A 19585-nucleotide genomic window follows, 5' to 3' on the forward strand; every position below is an offset into this window, starting at 1 on the left:
AACTAATGTCCCCATGTTAGAGGAGAAATGAAGCCTTAACCCCTAAAGGAGCCCAGGTGGACAAAACTTTAAGGAATAATGAATTAGAGAATGCCAGGCACCATGGAAAACCCATGGAAATATCTTTAATCACCTACGTAGTAAGTCTCCCTTGAACTGTAGTTTCCATGGAAGGACAGCCACAGACCCAGGCAGGACTGTTCTTGCTTGTAATCCTTTTGCCTAGATTCCAGGTCTGGCAACACAAGGCTGTCCAGTCCAAATCGTTGACTCATTCAGTAATCCCCCAAATAACTGGGCAACCACTGTATGCCAACTGCTCTGCTAGGCACTGAGAATACAGCACGTGACAGATAAGATTCCTGCCCTCACCTCCAAATTTACATGGGGATTTTGTGGATGCAGGATAGCTACGTCTCTAAGTCAGAGTTTATCCACCTCAGTGTGAATGACATTTGGGGCAGAATCATTCCTTTTTTATAGGAGGTTGTTCTGTGTGTTGCAGAATGTTTAGTGGCAGCCCCATTCTCTACCTCTGTCCCAAAGGTAACAACCAAAAATGTAAAAATGTTTCCAGATATTACTAGATGTCCCCTGAAGGACAAAATTACCCCTGGTTGAAATCTACTGCTCTAAGTCCTTCTTAAAGCAAGAGCGCCCCCTTGTACAACTTCAGGGAACACCATTCATTTGTCTTCTATGTGAATGTCTTCCTTAAAGCTGTGTGACAAATGTACATCCCTCAAAAGGAGAAGCTCTGCTGCTTTACTGTGTAATGGTTGAAGTTACATGCTCAGGTGATATACATTGGGCTTCCCTGGTAGCTCGAATGGTAAAGAATCTGCCCTCAAGGCAGGAGACCTGGGTTCAATCCCTGGGTTGGGAAGACTTCCTGGAGAAAGGAATGGCTACCCACTCCAGTAGTCTTGACTGGAAAATCCTATGGACAGAGGAGCCATGAATTTAGAGATTTAATAAAAGAGCAGGATATAGGATACTTATAAAAGTTCTACTGTTTTTTTCAAACTGCATTCATGAATATTGCTTTTCTTTTCTCATTTCTTCTCTCTGTCTTGCACACACGTACACAAACTAAGGCATGGAACTCTCTTACTTTGTCTAACATGTGATTATTTCTAAGCAGAAGCCCAAAGAAAGTGAAGAAGCAAAAACATTAATTGATGAATGCTGCTGTAAATTCGAGGTAATTCAATGTGCTTTTGGAAACGAGAACAAAGATCCCAGACAATTTTTTTAAAGCTGAAAATGTGACATCAGACAAAAGAAGAAATACCCTCACTTCCCAGATATCTTCCTGTTAGGTATTTTAACAGACCAGTGCTTCTCAACCCTGCTTGTCAATAAAATCATGAGTAGAAGTTGAAAAGAGCAACCACCACAGCAAAAAACAGCTATCTGAGCTTCACGTACAAAGTTAGAATAGCTGCCCAGAGAGCCTTAGATCTAAAAAGTGCCACAGGTAATTATTATGGGCACTAAAAGGTGCAAACTACTGTTCTAGGTTGTCAGGAAATACTGGGGGAAAACAAGACAAGAAAAATAAAGTCTGCAGCATACATAGGAATCATTTATCTCTGCATTTTCCAGATTTGAGATTTCAGATACTAAGCTTCTTCCATCAAGGAATGACACTTGCCCAAAATAAATGAAAACCTTTAGCATTTACATTTTTTTCCAGAGAGTGCACACACACGCACACATGCCTGCCAGTTATCAAATACAAAGATGGCATAATGCCCATCTGTGCCTCTTCATGACCTAGAAGTTACTGAATTCTAGAGGTCATTTGAATGACCTCCCAAACGTAAATCAAAGTGGCATAAACTATAATCATTAAAAATGTCTAACAAGGTTTTTATAACCACACAAAACTCTACGAAATATCTCCCATTGCCTTTGTATCATAGCAACTGGAAGTCTAGCCTTTTTAGTGGATACAGAACGACATCTCTTAAATGACACACAACTGACTAAGTCACAAATAATAGCTCAAAACATCCTTTTCCCAGAAAACAACTGCTTTTTGAGACTATAATTACAGTAGAAGCCAGTGAGAAGGTTAAGAATGAAAGGATCTATCTAAAAATAGCATTCTGAAAGAAAACACAAATTCAAGTACAATTTCATAGGACAGAAATGGGCTCTACAGGGCAGAACAGCCAGAGACAGGGGGAGGAGAATGCTGGTGCAAAAGCATAAAGAAGGGTAGAAACAATGGAAAATACAAGTCTAGCTTCTTTCTATGACTTACAAGGCCACATACAGTCTGAGGCCCACCTCTCAAGACTCTCTCCTCCCAGCCCCTTGTGTTCCAGCTGCAACAATCATTTTTAAGACCCTAGGGAAAAAATCTAGCTCTTTCTCTGCTCAGACTTAAGAGCTATACTTCTCCCAAGCCTGAAGGTTTCATTCAGCTTTACCTCCTCAGAGAGGCCTCTTCTCTACTGGGGAGGGATCTTCAGAAGTTACCATGGCAGGTTGCTTTCCCTGGAAAGCTCACTCTGGTCTATGAATGAGCTATCTGAGATCAATGCATGTGGAAGAGACAGGAAGGAGGATGCTATGCCCAAAGGGAAAAGTTGAGCTGTGATATAGCTTAAAGGGAACCCTCAGCCCACCCTTCAGGAACTTGTGAAGTGGGCATGATAGTTAGAGCTGTCCTAGTTAGAACAAGCGTGCTGGGTCTTCACCCCTCTACATCAGAGAGTAGATGTCCACCACCCCCCCACCCCCCCACCCCCGGAAAGGAGACATAACCTTCTGCAAAGGGGTACTCTCTTCATCTGAGGCAACTCTGACCCTGAGTACTGATTGCTGGAAGCACCCCAAGCAACAGGAGATATAGAAGTGAAAAAAGGTGCAAGTCACTCATTTGTGTCCGACTCTTGGCGATCCCATGGACTATACAATCCAGAATAATGGACTCCAGGCCAGAATACTGGAGTGGGTAGCTTTTCCCTTCTCCAGGGGATTTTCCCAACCCAGGGATTGAACCAAGGTCTCCCACGCTGCAGACAGATTCTTTTCCAGCTGAGCCACAAGGGAAGCCCAAGAATACTGGAGTCGGTAGCCTACCCCTTCTCCAGGGGATCTCCCCAACCTAGGAATCAAGCCAGGGTCTCCTGCATTACAGGAGGATTCTTTACCAACTGAGCTATCAGGGAAGCCCAACGGGAGGCATACCTGGCTCCCAAAGGCTGATCTGGGTAGAGCATTATAGAATCTACCACCAAAATTATCTCACTGTTCCTCGATTTCCTCATTTGTAAAATGAAGATGATACTAACAATCTCAAAAGATGTCCAACATCTCCCATGACGACTAAGCTCAACGTTAAGTTCTCAATAAAAGCTGAATATGCACCTTTACTGGCTCTATTCAGGAAAATATGTGGATGTACTTTTGATTAGAGAGAATTTTTTCAAAATTCCCTCCTTTTTCCCTTTGTCCATTGACTCAACCAATATTACCTGAGTGTCTACTAGGTATTAGGGATTTTTCAATACCTGAGGAAAGAGGGTCGAATGTTCTTGTCCAAAGGGAATTTGCTTTTTAGTAACACATGCATGCTAAGTTGCTTCAGTTGTGTCCAACTCTTTGAGACTCCATGGACTGTAGCCCGCCAGGCTCCTCTGTCCATGGGATTTCCCAGGCAAGAATACTGCAGTGGGTTGCCATTTCCTCCTCCAGGGGATCTTCCCCACTCAGGATTGACCTTAGTCTCCTGCATTGGCAAGTGGGTTCTTTACCAGTAGCACCACCTGGTAAGATTTTAAGTAACAGGAAGAAGGAAAATAACCATGTAAATAAAAAGGTAATAGAACACTGTTAATAGTAATAAGAAATCTCAGATATGCAGATGATACTACTCTAATGGCAGAAAGCGAAGAGGAATTAAAGAGCCTCTTGATGAAGGCGGAAGAGGACAGCGAAGAATCTGGCTTAAAGCTCAACCTTAAAAAAACAAGATCACAGCATCCGGTCCCATCACTTCATAGCAAATAGAAGGGGTAAAAGTGGAAGCAGTGACAGATTTTCTCTTCTTGGGCTCCAAAAATCACTGCAGATGGTGACTGCAGCCATGAAAATGGAAGATGCTTGCTTTTTGGAAGGAAAGCTATGACAAACCAAGGCAGCATATGAAAAAGCAGAGACATTGCTTTGCTGACAAAAGTCTGTAGAGTCAAAGCTATGGTCTTTCCAGTAGTCATGTATGGATGCGAAAGTTGGACCATACAGAAGGCTGAGCATCGAAAAATTGATGCTTTCGAACTGTGGTGCTGGAGAAGACTCTTGAGAGTCCCTTGGACAGCAAGGAGATCAAACCAGTCCAGCCTAAAGGAAATCAAGTGTGAATATTCATTTAAAGGACTGATGCTGAAGCTGGAACTCCAGTACTTTGGCCACCTAATGCAAACAGAGGAAAAGACCCTGATGTGGAAAGGACTGAAGGCAAAAGGAGAAGAGGGCGGCAAAGAATGAGATGGTTAGATAGTATCACCGACTCAACGGGCATGATCTTGGACAAGCTCCAGGAGTAAGTGAGGTACCAGAAGGCCTGCTGTGTGACCATGGGGTTACAGTCGGACACGACCGAGTGACTGAACTACAACAAAGAAGGAATAAATGTTAACTGAAGATGAAGAAATGTGTTTAAGAAATTGTATTATTGGACTCATTAATGAGTCACATAAACCCAACTCAAACTAACTTAATTAAGGGAATTTATCAGCCTACAAACAAAAATATATATAAAAGGCAGAGGGGGCAGCAGCACCAAAAGCCTCTGAATTCTGAAACCATTAAAACCATCTCACTTCCTCATACTTCTGTCTTGCTTGTTTGCAGAATTATTCTCTGATACTAGCTCTGTTATTCTAGCTTGAGTACAATAAATCCCCAGTGAAGGATGCTGAATATCATCAGATTGGCACCACCTATCCCATCCTCTAAGACCATGGTTCTAAGGGAGGGTGACTGGGTCATAATCCAATATGTACACAGTCTTGTAGTCAAGGCAATAAAAGTAATGTTGTTAATCATTATCAAGGCTTTGCCATGTATAAAATACAATGCATTTATATAATTGTATCAAATAAAAAATAAATTCTGTAAGTACTATTATCTCCTTTTACTAAAGAAGATGGAGAAGACAATGGCAACCCACTCCAGTATTCTTGCCTGGAGAATCCCAGGGACGGCGGAGCCTGGTGGGCTGCCGTCTATGGGGTCGCAGAGAGTCGGACACGGCTGAAGCGACTTAGCAGCAGCAGCAGCACTAAAGAAAAAAAAACTAAGGCTCAAAGAGATTAAGTAACTTACAAAAGCACGCATTATTAGCAAGTACTGAAGGTCAAATTCAAACTCACTTCAATCAAATCTCCTAAGCACATGCTCATAACCACTAGATAATTAGGCCGTGCTAATGTTGGTTACTCTATAGTTATATCATAATAAATGTAATTATTTCACTACCTTAATTAATCCATGCTGATCAGTCTTCCATCCAACATGAAGGCGTGATAATTGGACATTCACAAATGAAAAGCATAACCATACCAAGGCCAATAAAATGGGAAATAGCACAAGAAAAAAATAGCAGAAGAAATCAACATGAAATATCATTTAATGTTATAATCATTGAGGCCAATCAGACAATGATTGGCCAATTTAACCATATCTAATTCATGTCAGGGTTTGCATGCTTCTATTAAGTTGGGAGGAGTCTGTACTACATTGGAAAATCAGGGAGGAATGTAAAATGTACATTAGTCTCGAAGCTAGGAGATATAAGATCCAATTCTTATTCGGTAAATATGCATTTGACTTTTTTTAAAGATTTTTCTGATGTGCACCATTTTAAAGTCTTTATTTAATTTGTTGCAATATTGCTTGTTTTATGTTTTGTTTTTTTGACTCTGAGGCATGTGGGATCTTAGCTCTTTGACCAGGAATGGAACTCGCACCCCCTTTATTGGAAGGTAAATTCTTAACCACTGAACTGCCAGGAAAGTTCCTGCATTTGACTTTGAATGAGTCAACATCCCAGTTTTTTAACCCATAATTTAGGGACAATGGTCCCTGTCCTATTTACTATGTTTAATATGTATCCCTTAAGGTTTAAGATGAAATATACATAAGCACTTAGAGTATTTATCACACAAAACATCAGAGTGAGTTTTTAAAATACCAAGTAGGAAAAATCATATATCTGAGTTTTCTTATACTTGTAGCACTAGAAGAAAGGTTAAATGTTTAATATAATAAAGTTGAAAGTAAACTGTTTAAAGCTAAAACAGGAGTACTTTAAGTGAAACATAAATGGAGTGAAGAAGATGCTCCAATCAAACCAAATATTTCTGTATTAATACTTAAATACAAAGATATAAAATTAAGTCATCCTCTAGATTTAGAAATGTTGTAGAATTTTGCTTAGACCAAAAGAATCTTATACGTATTCCTATGCATTTTATAAGAAATAAGAAAACACTATTCTGGAGGTATTTCTAGATGTTACGGCGGTTGAAAATTTTGGCCTGAAGCCTCGTTTTTTTTATCATTTGATTTTACAGTCCTAGAATTTCCATTTCCAACTCAGCTTGATATTTTTAGTTGGAAAACTAAATTCATTTTAAACAGAACTGTAAAAATGTGACAATTACAAAGGGAATGATTTGAGAAACCAACTGTAATGGGAAAGTAAATGTCCCACCAAAATATGTTAAAGGCTTTTTAGCAGAAGAAATATGTGCTATAAAATTTAATCTAAGATAATAGAAACTCCTAAAATGTGGCTTACAGAAATATAAGTAAAGTTGCTAAAAGGTGGAACTGTGCTTCTTTTCAAAATTTACTTCCCCAAAACAACACTTTCCCCAACCTGTCAGCATACAAACTTCCCATATCTGGCATGAAATTTCCAGCTTTAGATTTGCCTGAAAAGTCCTGGAAAGTTGCAGCAAGAAGGAAGCTTGCAATCTTAATCCAACACTCCCATTTTATAGAAGTATGAAGTTGAAACTCAAAGTAATGAAATGATACGTCTAAAATCAGTACAAATCAATGCTAGAACCCAAGGTGAAGATCGTGATGATGATGATGACAGCAACCACTCACTGAGACAGTTCTGTAATGCAAAGATTATGATCAGAGGCCTGAGGTTCAGAGAGGTTGGCTAATTAGCCAAACCTATTCTCTTCACCCGGAGAAGGCAATGGCAACCCACTCCAGTACTCTTGCCTGGAAAATCCCATGGACGGAGGAGCCTGGGAGGCTGCAGTCCATGGGTCATGAAGAGTCAGACACGACGGACCGACTTCACTTTCCCTTTTCACTTTCATGTATTGGAGAAGGAAATGGCAACCCACTCCAGTTGCCTGGAGAATCCCAGGGCCGGGGGAGCCTGGTGGGCTGCCGTCTGTGGGGTCGCACAGAGTCGGACACGACTGAAGAGACGCAGCAGCAGCAGCAGCATTCTCTTCATCAGTTTACTATCCACTGCACCATTCTCTGCCCTGTGCATGCGTACTAAGTCACTTCAGTCATGTTCAACTCTCTGCAGCCCACAAGGCTCCTCTGTCCATGGAATTCTACAGGCAGGAATACTGGAGTGGGTTGGTAATCTGCCTTGTACCTGGACTCATTTTCCACCACAACTTCCCTTCCAAGAAAAATAAATCCATGGTGATAAAATTCTCTAATCAAATGGATCCTTCTTATTTCGCTCTTGCCCAGTTTATTTTCTACCTCTGATCAGGCCTCAGTTTCTCAGAGAGGCTTTCTCTGACCTCCCATAGGTCAAATCCCCATTTAACTCTCTTAACTAGCATTTATCAGAGGGGTAATTTCTTAGTTGTTTGCATGATAATCAAATGAATATGCGTCTACCATAATAGAGATAAGATTTATGAGGGTAAAAACTGCCTGTTTGTTTTCTGGTGTATCTTCAGCCAAGTGTCTCCTAATAGTTAAACAAAAATAACTGTTGAATGAATTAGTTTTTTAAAAAATGTCTGCTTCCTACAAATGAATGAAGAATACTATATTAGACAAATGTAAAGTGATTTATAAGATTCATTTTCTTTTACTGTCATCTTACACATGGCACAAGTTTAAAATATTATAAAATATGTATAATGTGATGACAGGAGAATATGCTATATAGAGATATTGTACACAGTTAAGGAATGTGTTCCTATATTCACAATGTGGAATGAAATACCAAAATCACATAATGGCTGATTAACTGGTTAACAAGAAGTTAACAATTAGCATGGACCGAAATCCTTGACCAAACCCAAGGTCAGTATACAATAGTCACTCAAATATAAAATATAACATACCTGCTGTTTGTAGTTTTTTAGGAAAACACTAAAATAGGCATGGAAGGATCACAAATATAAGGAAGCCCTTCCTATAGTCTGTCTGCAAGAAAGTTACTCAAGACAACAGTGCCAGCTACTCACTATCTCAAAAGCAGACCTCAATCATACTATTAAAAATATTCATTTTCACTTTTCTAATAGTGAATGCTGCCCTTAAGAAAAGAAGATTATACTGTACAGGGTTCTTGGAGAGCTTCAATGCATTTCTCCTTTTCACTCCTTTTCTTGCTGTTTTTTGGGCAGGGAATGTTGTGGTATCTATGGAGGCTCCAATCTTTGCTCTCTGTGCACAAGGCTTCCTTCAGCGGCAGGATCATTTATGACGGGCTATATTAGCCTGTGATAAGAGGCTTTGATTTACTTCCTAATTCCCTGCTTCATCACCAGGCTCTCAGAAGTGTCTGCTCCATCGCCCTCCCCAGTTCAGTTAGCGATAGCAGTGATGTATTTCATTGGTTTGCTTCCTCTCCAAGGAAGGCCTGAAATATTTTCACACATGTGCAGTTCAATATAATCTGCTGTTTAGGGGAGATGCCTATGATTTGTGTCAATGTTATACATGGTATTTTTCCCCAACAAGGACTGCCTTAGGGCAAAAATGGCATTTTGTTGAGGGAAGACAATTTTATCTATTCATTGGATTTTACTCTGAATCATTTGTTTGCTTGTGCTACTTATGTCCGCAGACATTTTATTCATGCAGTATGTTGTGTTGCCACTTGAAAAGCCTTTTTAAATGACAGTAAAAGATCCATAGTGTCTATTTATTAATTTAAAAGATCACCCATGTTTTGGTGGGTTTCAGTGTCTCCTTGTCTTTAATATTTTTACGGACATTTTGCTTTGGTCTTTCCTCTGCAAAGCAATAGAAACTTTTTTCCCACTGAAAAGAGACTCTGTCTTCTGAAAGTGCAAAAACAGAGAAAATAAGTAAATGATTAGAAAATGGCTTAGAAGACTAAACCCAATCCTGTTAAAATCTTACAAGCCAGCAGACTGGCAGTAACAACAAAACCTGCAAAATGATCACAAACCTTGGCCTTAAAAGAAAATTCTTCACATGATGCTCATTCTACAATTTTTTGATTTTGAGATGCCATTTCTCTAGTGACTTAGAATCTACCTATAGCATTTTAACAATATATTTGTATACCTGTTTCCCTCTGGAGCCCTCACTGAGTTTTCATGCTTTAGGGATCACATTCTGAGAACACAATGGCACCCCACTCCAGTACTCTTGCCTGGAAAATCCCATGGACGGAGGAGCCTGGTGGGCTGCAGTCCATGGGGTTGCAAAGAGTCGGACACGACTGAGCGACTTCACTTTCACTTTTCACTTTCATGCATTGGAGAAGGAAATAGCAACCCACTCCAGTGTTCTTGCCTGGAGAATCCCAGGGCCGGCGGAGCCTGGTGGGCTGCCGTCTCTGGGGTTGCACAGAGTCGGACATGACTGAAGCGACTTAGCAGCAGCAGCAGAGATCACATTTATTTGTGTGCATGATTTGAGTAAAAGCAACTTCAATAAGACTCCCATTGAAACAAACATATTTTTGGCACCTCGATAACAAAATTACGTATGCAAACTGGAGACGATCCAAAGAACAGCCACAAGAATGATGAAGGGAATGGAGTGCTTGGCTAAGGAAGAAATGCAGGGCTTCTGAATGTCTCAAGAGAATATAAACAACAATAAAGGAACAGAACAGTCCATAAATATTGAAAAGGTGTAAACATCAAATAGGGATAGGAATGATTAATTCTGGGACAAGAGCATGGAGCTAGTTTTGGTGTTCTTATATCATGGGAAGGAAAAAAGAAAACGGACACTGCTTAATATCATCCTTTTAAAATATGCAATGTTCATTCCTTATGCAAAATATTTTAGCATCCAATGGAATCTTACCATTTCAGAATACCTCCATTTTAAAAGATACTGAAAAATTAGCCTTTTATTCAAAATAGAGGAACTTCTTTCTCAGGATGTCAGTTTTACTCAGTTTCAACTTCAAATCTTTTGCGGAGAGAATTTCATTTTGGGTAAGACTCATTCAACAATTCTTCATACTTTTATTTCAGAATGGTCCTGAAGTGAATTAGACATAGGCAATGCCAACAAGACCTGGGTCTCTTAGCCAGGTGGGGATGTGAGAGAAAGGAGAGTTAAGGGAACATTAGAATTCATGAGAAATCAAGTTTTAGTGAGACTAGAAACTACCAGCAAGATTGCCTACATTAGAGGATGCCAAAAAGCAATCTAAGAATTTAAATTTAGCCCAGAAGGTGTCCAAGGAGTGAACTATCAGGAGAACTTTTCCTCCCACTGTTCTTCCTTTCCTTTTTCCCCATGCCCCATCTTTATAAAGCATCTAGTGTGTGCTACGTTCTATGCTCAGTGGTAACAAAGCAAATATATTTCTGTACTGTACTCTGCCCTCAAAGACCTATTACTGGGACAAATGTGTAAACAAATCATTGAAACTGAGTGTAAGGCCCAAAACAGAATAAGACAGATGCAGGATCAGCCAAACAAGTTGCATCTGTGCAGTGTATTCACCAGAGGTCTCCAGAGAAACAGAACCAGTAGCATATCTATAGGAATAAAGAGAGAGGTACTATTAGAATTGTCTCACAGGATTAAGGATGAGAAATCCCATGACCTGTTCTCTGCAAACTGAAGAACCAGCAATGCTGGTGGAATAATTCAATATGATTTCAAAGGCCCCTGCTTCCTTGGTGGCTCAGATGGTAAAGTGTCTGCCTGCAAGGCAGGAGACCCGGGTTTGATCCCTGGGCCAGGAAGATCCCCTGGAGAAGGAAATGGCAATCCACTCCAGTACTCTTGCCTGGAAAATTCCACAGACGGAGGAGCCTGATGGGCTCCTCCTATAGTCCATGGGGTTGCAATGAGTCGGAAATGACTGAGTGACTTCACTTTTTTTTCTTTTCAAAAGCCGAAGAACCAAGAATGCTGATGCCCAAGGGCAGAAGGTGGGTGTCTCAGCTCGAACAGAGAACAAGTCCACCCTTCTCTGTCTTTGGTTTATTCAAGCCCTCAGTGAACTGGATGATACCCACTCAAGTTGGTGAGAGAAGTCTTCTTTATTCAGCCTACTAACACAAACGCTAATCTCCTCTGGAAATACCCTCAGAGACAAACCTAGAAACAATGTTTCATCAGCTATCTGCGCATCCCTTAGCCTGGTCAAACCTACATTTAAAATTAACCACCACATGGAGTATATGCATCACAATGCACTGAGAATATTTCAGAAAGGACAGTTATATCTTGTCCTCCACAGAGTATTGGGAGTCAAGCCCCGACATAACTGAGCATGTGAAGTGCTTTCTGACTGTAGACATGGATTTCACTGGAACATAATCTATACCTTCATGACAGCTTCACAGACCAGCAAGGGAGGGTGGCTATAATCTTCTCTTAGGTAGTAACAGCATGATACTAAGATGCAAAGGAATATACTACTCTGTCTTACCTCCTCTCAGGACATGCAGCCTAGAGTCTGATTAAAAAAAAAAAATTCACTCAAATCCATAAATCAGTAGGAGGAGCCGTGTGTAGAGATAAGCACCAGCAACCAGTCTCAGCACATGACCCAATGTGACACATCATTTTATCAGAGCACACATTTTACTGTGATCTTCCACAAAAATACAGACTCTATCAGTCAACTACTTAATCCTTCTGTGAAGATATATAGATAGTATCATCTCTGGATAAATTATACATAGGATTGGCAATGATTGAAACATATAAATAAAATTATGTTAATGTGCTATGCACAAACTCAAGCTCAAATTTCTTTTTTTACACTTAAAACGTGTGGACTGTGCTGTGAACAAGTTCAGACACATTTGAGTGTTGAAAATATAATGGTAAAATTAGTATTCATATATTATAGTCTATCAGTGCTTTGGGGATTACTTCACCCCATATTTTTAATTCTTGGGAGATTGTGAGGGGCTCTCTAAATCAAAGATTCTCAAAAGAAAATTAACACTAAAGTATGTTTGCATATGTTTGTACATGTTTGTGTCTGTGTGTATCCTTAGGGACTATGATTCTCTAAGCACTTCCTGGAAGCTGCACAGTTAAATTTCTCAAGCACTAAAACAGATGGACAGCAAGGGAACTTATTTTGTAGAATTAAATAATGATTTGATTGATCATTGAGAGGAACACAAGAAAACAAACATAACAATAAAATTAAGTTAAGAATGTATGTCATGAGTGAGCAGTTGTTTTGTAAGTTGCCATCCTTTTCCATGATGTCAAAAGACACAATTATTAATATATCATCATGACACAACCACAGTTAAGGTTCCTCATGGCAGCATGCTAACATCTTTTTTTTTTAAATTTAATACACTAGACATTGTATTTCATCCTTTAATTTTGGACAAGATTTACCTAGGTTTCTTAGGATCTAGAAATTCATTAGGATAAAATCATGAAAGTGTTTTGACATAATAAATGTACTCCTAATAACCATCACCATCAAAGGATTTGATTATTCATCAGATTTCAAGAAGAGTTTTTTCTAGGAATATATCTCAAATGCTTTTTAATCTTTTAATAGACCAGTAGATTCACTGGAGTTAGAAAGACTGCCCAGAGTTCCAAAAGAAGGATCTAAACACTACAGCAGAGGGGTAAAATCACTCACCTGAATGAGACAGAGGGCACAGGCTATTCAAAACACACACACAGTCTTCTCATAGACCTCTTCTTAGAAAAGCCCTACATTCATTTAGAAGGCCCCTCCTGGTTACCAGGAAGTAGGTAAGGAGCAAAGACTCAAAAACTCAAGAAGTCCCATCTCTTTCCACACTGCCTTCCTTATAGTTACTAAGGTCCCCACATACAACCAGTATGTAGAAAGATTTTGCATGCACCCAAAAATAATTCTACAAGAGTGCATATTCTCTTGGTTACAAAATGTGCTCTTGAAAAAGTAAAAAGAGTATTATTCTTTATACCATTTTTTCCTCATACAACAAACTAGTGAATACAACAACAATAAACAAGGAGCAGACTCACAGATACAGAGAACTAGTGGTTACCTGTGGGGAGAAAATAGGGGCAGAGGCAATAAAGGAATACAGGATTAAGATGAACAAATTATTAGGTATAAAATAAGCGAAAAGGCTATATTATAAAACACGGGGAATATAGTAAGTACTTCATAATAACTATAAATGTAGTATAACCTGTATAACCTTTAAAAAGTGGGAATCACTATAACTACAATAATATATAATATAATCACTATATTTATATAATACTATATATCAACTATGGAAAAGGCAATGGCAACCCACTCCAGTACTCTTGCCTGGAAAATCCCATGGGCGGAGGAGCCTGGTAGGCTGCAGTCCATGAGATCGCCAAGAGTCGGACAACTGAGTGACTTTACTTTCACTTTTCACTTTCATGCACTGGAGAAGGAAATGGCAACCCACTCCAGTGTTCTTGCCTGGAGAATCCCATGGACAGGGCAGCCTGGTGGGCTGCCATCTATGGGGTCACACAGAGTCGGACATGGCTGAAGTGACTTAGCAGCAGCAGCAGCAGCAGTATATATCAACTATACTTTAATAAAAAATACTATTTTTTTCTCAAATCATTTTGTCTTTAAAAACTTATAATGATAGTAAGGGTTAACATTAACTGAATAATATATGGACTCAACACACTGCTAATATGCATTACCAAAATAATCTGATTTAACCCACACCTACAGGAAATTACAACTATTATTCTAATTTTATGAACTAGGAAATGGAAGTTTAAAAGGGCTAAGTAACTTCTCCATAACCAGATCTGTGTGTATCTGGCCCTTAAAAGAAGACTTTTTCTCTCTCTTCCAAACCCTTTGAAATTTGTTACAATTCAGCCTGGTACTGCACAAAGAGTTTGAACAAGCTCCAAAGGAGGACTCAGGTCAGATTTCACACTGATCCAAATCCAAGGGACAGTTACTAAAGCTGAAAGCCCTTCAGATCATGAAGGGGTAAGCTCTGTGTGACCGATGCTTTGAAAATGCATAAGGCACCTGATTAAAGACAATATCCTTACCAGTAAATTAAGTTCCCTTCAGTTCCACTATGATATCTGCGGTATTAACACAGGGTCATTGTAGTTTACAGCACCTAGAGATAGATTGGAAAGTTGTAATTTTAGAGATAATCCCCATCTAAGAAACCATTTTAAACTAATTTTTTACCTTTTCCATGTTTAAGAAGGTGATTTATTTTTTCTTCCTCACTAACCCTTGAAAAAATTCCCAGATACCTAAACAACAGCATTGCTCTGTTGCTGAGGATAAAATACAGCCTCCAGATTTCTATCTACGAATAAATGAAACAGAGATGGAAAAAACAGCCACAAAATTACTCTTCTTATTGATAGAATTATTGATGTGTCTTCGTTCACAAACTCAAGTATTTTGCAACAGACCACAATTTGCGCGAATTTCTTCTTGGCAGTCCTCCATGGACTGTTTTTCACAATAGCCACTTGCTTTTGTCTGAGGCTGTGACCCATCTATCAATATAAAACTGTAAAGACTGAAAAGATGAGAGCTCTATCAGGAAGCACTCTCCGAGATCAGAACTCTATGAATTAGAGTTAACATAAACCTTCCGTTCAAGAAGCCATCTCTCACCCAGGTGTGTTCCCAGCAAGCCTCCCATCTTTTAAAAAACCAACATGTGAAATGAAGGAGCTGTTTCAACCAGTACACACACTCTTTTTATTGTTAACTCCCGAATGATTTGTGGATTGGCTCCCGACCTCTAAAACATTATTTATAAGCTTTTTCCAAATGCCTTCCCAAGAGTACGTCTTTGAAAAACTAAGATTTTTCTGCTGAACATAAGGACGGTCAAAATGAGTCAAAGATTTTTATCATACCAGTTGTCTTAACTTAATGAGCATCATTCTAAAGAGCTAAATTCCATTTAGTAATTTTTACTCATTACAGTGGAAACTACTAATTAAAGAGTTTATAGAACTACAGTATCTTTGGCCCTCAGAAGAAAGATGGCTAAAATATCCAAGCAATACACTTCGTTTCTGTGCATTATTTGACGATCTTTTTGGCCTTATTCCAAAAGCTGTTGCCAAAATGCTATAGGCAGATTGCAATGCCTCCGGAGAAAAACTGACACCAATACACTGAAAAGAAAAATTCCACCCTGGCAAGAATGAGAATAGTCCTCACTGCTTTCCAATTGACCAAGTGACATACTGCACAGACTGTGCCCTGTATACTTTTGTTTGGTGGCCTCATTTTAGTTCCTTTTGGCCGACTTCTTACACTGTTACTGTTATAATTTTCATTATAACAAAAAGAACTATTTATGCATGGCTCACAAAGCCCAAAACAACATTTAACATGGCCCCTAACCAGTGGGTTCATGGTACACATAGCTCGAGTATAACTGTATTTATAGAGATCTACAGGCTAATAGAACTTTTCCCCTAAATACAGGAATATAAAAACAGGCCATTATTTGTTGTATCCAGCGTCCTCTGTGTTTCCATAGTCACCTAGTGGGGAAAAGAAAAAATGAAATGTTTTCACGTGTGGATTCCAAATGAGATTTGCTGACTGCCCTACCTCATTTACTGAGACTAAAGTTAAACGATATCCTTTATACATGCCAGTGATAAATTGGATATATTCTACAGCCAGGTTCCCACATTAAGTCGGTTTAAGACATCTCTTCAAAATCCACCCATCTCATACAACTTCTGTAGGTAGCTCTTCCCAATGGGACTCACCTTTTTACCTCCATGAGTCACACCCAAGACAATAGGGATCAGTGACCATGCTGAAGTTATCCACACTTTCACTTAGCGATTTCAAGAGTGTCTTGGCATTAGGCATGAAGACTGCAGCTACTGATCAAACTGATTTGTATGCTCACAGCAGCAGCATGTGCCTGCTGAGCTCTCATCTGCTTCATTCAACTTTGGTTGAGAAGGCACTCACATTAATCATGGGTTTAAGTTCTGTGCTGCTAATCCAATCACTGTGCATGAGTGTGTGTGTGTGTCTGTTTGGTATTGGTGTTTATAAAGGGTTATTTCTGTGTTATTAGGTCTCCTTTCATTCCTTCATGTTGTGGGTGTATGATCTCCAAAAAGGCATACAAAGACAATTCTTTAGAATGCAACAATATTAGAACATATATGTGTGTGTGTGTGTGTGTGTGTGTGTGTGTGTGTGTATAATTCATAATAAATACATATATTAAGGCATATATGCTGATAATAAAATACAAGCATATATGCTATTTTTATCTCATTGTATCTAATTCTTTTAAATTTGTCTGATTTTTTGTTTTCTTATGGTAAATATTAGCACACCATGAATCTGTACAAATTTGGGATATACATAGGTGGGAGGTATAGGCTTAAATGTTATTTTATAAGGGTATGCACATACACGGGCTTCCCAGGTGGTTCAGTGGTAAAGAATCAGCCTGCCCATACAGGAGACACAGGTGACATGGGTTCAATTCCTGGGTCAGGAAGATCCCCTGGCAGAGGAAAATGGCAATCCATTCCAGTATTCTTGCCTGGGAAATGCCATGGAAAGAGGAGCCAGGTGGACTACAGTCCCTGGAGTCACAAAGAGTTGGACATGATTGAGTGACTGAGCATGTATGCATGCACATACACACACATACTACACTATGCAGCCTAAGGTGTCTTTCTCATCCTACTTTTATTATATTTAGCAGGATATATAATCTTTTGAATTGGTTTGTTTAAGGCCTTTATCCTTCCTCCTATCACCAGTGATACAGATATTAGTATCTTCTTTTCCACACTTAGAGGTAAGTTGATTGTTTATTTTTCAAAATCCCTGTTTTTCTACTTATGAGATATGAATAGCCACACCTACCAAATGTCATGGGAGGAATGAGGAATACTGAAAGGGAATCTGAAGAATTCAGAAGCATATTAAAGCAATACAGGCATTTGAGCCCTTCTTGGTTGTTCGCTTTTACTTAAAAAAAAAGGTGGGGGGAGGGATGACAAAGAAACTATAGTGTAGGCAAATCAAACTAGTCAAACTCTACTCATTTGTGGAAAAAATAACAAAGCATACTGGAGGGAGAAACAGAACTTTCTCAAAGTAACAGGCACTTAAAAAAGTGGATCAGGGTCCACCTGGGAACAGCAAATCCATGACAAGTGTAAAACAGGAGCTCTGAGTCAGCTGAACTCAGGTTTACATGCCTTCCTGATATGAACACTTTGCTGCCCTGAGGTTATTTAGATTATGAAAATAGTATTTTTCACACAACATGGCCTTTACAAACAAACCTATGACTTCATAGGCACTCAGCAAAAGAAACTGATTTCTTCCAATGCTGGAGGAAAAAAATTACTTAATAATACGCAATGCGAAGAAACAGACAAAGGATTAATCTCAAAAATATACAAGCAACTCCTGCAGCTCAATTCCAGAAAAATAAATGACCCAATCAAAAAATGGGCCAAAGAACTAAACAGACATTTCTCCAAAGAAGACATACAGATGGCTAACAAACACATGAAAAGATGCTCAACATCACTCATTATTAGAGAAATGCAAATCAAAACCACAATGAGGTACCATTACACGCCAGTCAGGATGGCCGCTATCCAAAAGTCTACAAGCAATAAATGCTGGAGAGGGTGTGGAGAAAAGGGAACCCTCTTACACTGTTGGTGGGAATGCAAACTAGTACAGCCGCTATGGAAAACAGTGTGGAGATTTCTTAAAAAACTGGAAATAGAACTGCCATATGACCCAGCAATCCCACTTCTGGGCATACACACTGAGGAAACCAGATCTGAAAGAGACACATGCACCCCAATGTTCATCGCAGCACTGTTTATAATAGCCAGGACATGGAAGCAACCTAGATGCCCATCAGCAGATGAATGGATAAGGAAGCTGTGGTACATATACACCATGGAATATTACTCAGCCATTAAAAAGAATTCATTCGAACCAGTCCTAATGAGATGGATGAAGCTGGAGCCCATTATACAGAGTGAAGTAAGCCAGAAAGATAAAGAACATTACAGCATACTGACACATGTATATGGAATTTAGAAAGGTGATAACGATAACCCTATATGCAGAACAGAAAAAGAGACACAGAAATACAGAACAGACTTTTGAACTTTGTGGGAGAATGTGAGGGTGGGATATTTCAAAAGAACAGCATGTATACTATCTATGGTGAAACAGATCACCAGCCCAGGTGGGATGCACGAGACAAGTGCTCCGGCCTGGTGTACTGGGAAGACCCAGAGGAATCGGGTGGAGAGGGAGGTGGGAGGGGGGATCGGGATTGGGAATACATGTAAATCCATGGCTGATTCATATCAATGTATGACAAAACCCACTGGAAAAAAAAATAATAATAATAATAAAAATTAAAAAAAAAAAAAAAAAAAAAAAAAAATAATACGCAATGCTTCTACATGACACCATCCTAGGTTATTTTTAAGGTGAATTCTCCATACCCACTGAATTTACAACAAATCATATGTAAATTTCAAGCTGCATTTTAGATAAAATGAACCAGATCAATGGCTATCCTAAATATTTCTGATAGCTTCTACTCTATATTTAATACAGTGAATCTTGAGTTCCAAAATGGCAAATCTTGATTGTTGCTGTAATCCCAGTACCACTGACTGGCAATGAAATGAAGCTTAAAACATAAATTTTGGAAGAATTAGTGATTGAATGTATAAAAGTTACATGTATCAAAAATTAGTGTTACTTCAGTTCTTTAACCAGACAGTCCTAGGTATAAATGTCACTCTGATAGAACAGGGAGCACACTAACCAGTGTATCTGACAAAAGGGACACAGGAGCATAAGGAAAAAGAGCCAGAGGAGCTAAAAGTAAAGTGACTATGAAAAAAGAAAGTAAGGTGAGCGTGTGCACGTACTGTGTGAGCTCAGGCTAGTCACAGAAACTTTCAGAACTCCAATTGTCCTGTTGGTAAATAAGGGATAAAGGTATCCACCTTGCAGAAAGTGTTGAGGGATATGACTGACATGTACAAAACACTTAGCCCAGGGATGGGACCTGGAAAATGTTCAGTGACCAGAGGGGCAACTTAGATCTCCATCATCACC

At 39.2% G+C, this 19585-nt stretch overlaps 1 protein-coding gene across 1 annotated transcript in view; it reads right to left on the reverse strand.

Moving 5' to 3' along the window:
* CHL1 (cell adhesion molecule L1 like) overlaps positions 1–19585 on the reverse strand; it is a 219151-nt gene that overhangs the window by 160473 nt on the left and 39093 nt on the right. Inside the window, exon 2 of the mRNA XM_061128058.1 lies at positions 14503–14576. The gene's annotated coding sequence lies outside the window, so the exon portion shown is untranslated. The remainder of the gene's footprint in view (positions 1–14502; positions 14577–19585) is intronic.

This window comes from Dama dama, chromosome 24 (assembly GCF_033118175.1).
Source record: "Dama dama isolate Ldn47 chromosome 24, ASM3311817v1, whole genome shotgun sequence".
Lineage (NCBI taxonomy): Eukaryota > Metazoa > Chordata > Mammalia > Artiodactyla > Cervidae > Dama > Dama dama.